Genomic DNA, 2,954 nt, shown 5'->3' on the forward strand with positions numbered 1-2,954 from the left:
GTCATGCTGGGTAAGGTGGAGGGTCAGAGAAAAAGGGAAAGACCCCTAACGAGATGGATTGGCCAGGTGGCATCATTGATGGACTCAAGTGTGGCAGCAGTAGTGAGGTTGGCCCAGGATCGGACATTGTTTTGTCCTACTGTGCATGGGGTCACTATGAGTAGGTTCTGACTTGATGGCACCTGACAACAACAACAACATATGTAATCTATGTTAAGTTTCATAGAGTAGAAACTGACTTAAAGTAACCCTGTATGTGGTTTCCACGGTTGTAAATCTTTTTAAAAGCAGAAAACCTCATTTTCCTTCTAGAGTGTCTGGTGGGCTCAAACTGCCAACTTTGTGGTTTGAGTCCATAGCTTATCCTACGAAGCCACTGTACTCTCTCTCTCAATATATATATATATGTATATCCCTGATATGGTGCTGTAGGATAAGCACTGGATTAGTAACCACACGTTGGCAGTTCAAACCCACTAGTCATTCAGGGTCACTGAGTCAAGACTCACTCATAACTCAATAGGACACAACAATGACATATAAATATTATGGGAGTGAAGTGGGTTTCTAGAATAAGCACTGGACTTCAATTACAAAGTCAACGGTTGGAGCCCACCGACTGTTCCTTAGGAGGAACATGAGTTTTTCTGCTCCTACAAAGATTTATAGCTTCAAAACCCTGTACTGGGTCACTTTCCATCAGTATCAATTTGACAACACTGAACAACAAATATAAGTATTTTATATGTATATATATATTTATATATAAGGGACTCCTGGTTTGATGCTATAGGGTAAGCACTAGACTGCAAACCACAAGATCGGTGGTTCAAATTCACCAGCTGCTCCTTGGAAACCCTATGCAGGGTCTCTATGAGTCAGAACTGATTCAATGGCACTTAACAATATATACATATGTACTTTTTATTTATATATTATATATTTTAATTTATGTATTAAATATTATATATTCATATATATGTAAAATAGCTTCCCCTCCCTAATCCCATTACTTATAAAATACAGTATGTAAATGAGCATAGTGTATTTCTGGTTGTGTACATATTAGATGTATTGCGTTAAGCTCAGGCATGACTTTATAGTTGTCTTTATTTATAGATTATGAATTATTTAAGGAGATGTGTCCAGATGCCAATTTGACAAGGGGAAGAGTATGATGGCTATTTTATGTGTCACCTTGGCTATGCTATGGTTCTCAATGATTTGACAGACATTGGACTAATTGCTTTTCCATAATGCATGCAATGTTGTTGTCGTTAAGTGACACCACCTTATTTCCAATTGTATAGAGTATAGACCCTGTAAGGAGTTTCTAAGGCTTTAAATCTTTGCAGGAACAGAAAGTTTCATGTTTCTCCCATGGAGCAGCTGTTGACTTGGACAGAGGACCTTGTGGTTCTCAATCCAATTCTGATCGTATATAATGTGATCATCTTAAATTTTGTGATCTCATGTGAGAAGCCAATCAGTTAAAAAGTCCTCAGTTGAAAGCCAGTTAGTTTCCTTGCGAGTGTGGTTTGTGTTCAATACAAGATGGTGAATCAAAAATTTTACACACTCTGCCTGTAAAATTTATTTTAATCAACTTTTAGAAAAGACAAATACAGCACTCTTGACATAATTTCCTTTATTTTCAATATACTTTGTCCATCTGTCAACAAGCATTTTTATTCCCTTAATTTAAAATGTTTTAGGCTGATATGCGAGCCACGGATACACCGCTGTCTTCATTTCTTCATCAGAGGTGAATCTTCGACCTCGAAGGGCTGTTTTCAGGGGACCAAAGAGGTGAAATGCTAATGGAGCAGGATCAGGACAATAGGGAGGGTACTTTAACACTTTAAAACGAAGTTTTTTGCAGAGTGTTAATACTATGAGTAGAGGTATGAGGATGTGCAAAGCCATAAAAAATCATAATGCTCTTTGATAGCAGTCCTCTGCATTTATTCTGAAGTTTAGACTTCAGCTCTTTAGCGAGCATCTCACTGTTATGAGCTCTATTGATTGCTGAACCTTTTCCCTGATAGTGTTTTTATACTGAACCTTGAGAATTCAAGTTTCCAGCTGATGGTTGACTTTTGAACTTTTTCTTGGTTGGCAATTGAGGATGTTTCCATTCCATACTATGCCGTTAACTCTCAGGCCTGTAGTGATGAATCCATGTCTCGTCACCAGTAATATTTCTCTTTTATGAGAGTTTTACTTTCCTTCATGTATTGGTACACATTTTGTTTGCAGATGTCCAAATGCTTTGTTTATGCTCTTCTGTGAGCTGTTTTGGTATCCATTACACACAAACTGTTTGAAACCCAAGTCAGCTTGAAGATTAAGGTGCACCTCACCCAAGTCATGGTATTTTCAATAACCTCATATGCATGTGAAAGCTGGACAGTGAATAAGGAAGACCACAGAAGAATTGATGCTTTTGAGTTATGGTGAATATTAAAAGTGCCACAAGTGCCAGAATATTGAAACTGCCAAAAGAACAAACAGATCTCTGTTGGAAGAAGTGCAGCCAGAGTGCTCTTTGGAGGCTAGCATGGCCAAACTTCTTCTCTCATACTTTGGGCATATTGTCAGGAGGGACCAATTGCTGGGGAAGGACATCATGTTTGGTAAGTTGGAGGGTCAGAGAAAAAGAGGAGGACCCTCAATAAGATGGATTGGCAAAGTGGCAACATCAATGGGCTCAAGCGTGGCAACAGCAGTGAGTGAGGTTGGCCCAGGATCGGGCAGTGTTTCGTTCTGTTGTACACAGGTTCGCTAGGTGTCGGTACTGACTCGATGGCACCTAACAACAAAAATGTAGCTACCAAAACTGTGTGAGCCATTTCCTAAAAATATATATTTCTCCATATAACTTTATTTTTGTATTTTTCACTGGTTTTGTTCCTCTAGACAGCCCAGCTTAAGACAGCAAGTAATGTACATTT

Source organism: Chrysochloris asiatica, unplaced genomic scaffold (genome assembly GCF_000296735.1).
Source record: "Chrysochloris asiatica unplaced genomic scaffold, ChrAsi1.0 scaffold00082, whole genome shotgun sequence".
Taxonomy (NCBI): Eukaryota; Metazoa; Chordata; class Mammalia; order Afrosoricida; family Chrysochloridae; genus Chrysochloris; species Chrysochloris asiatica.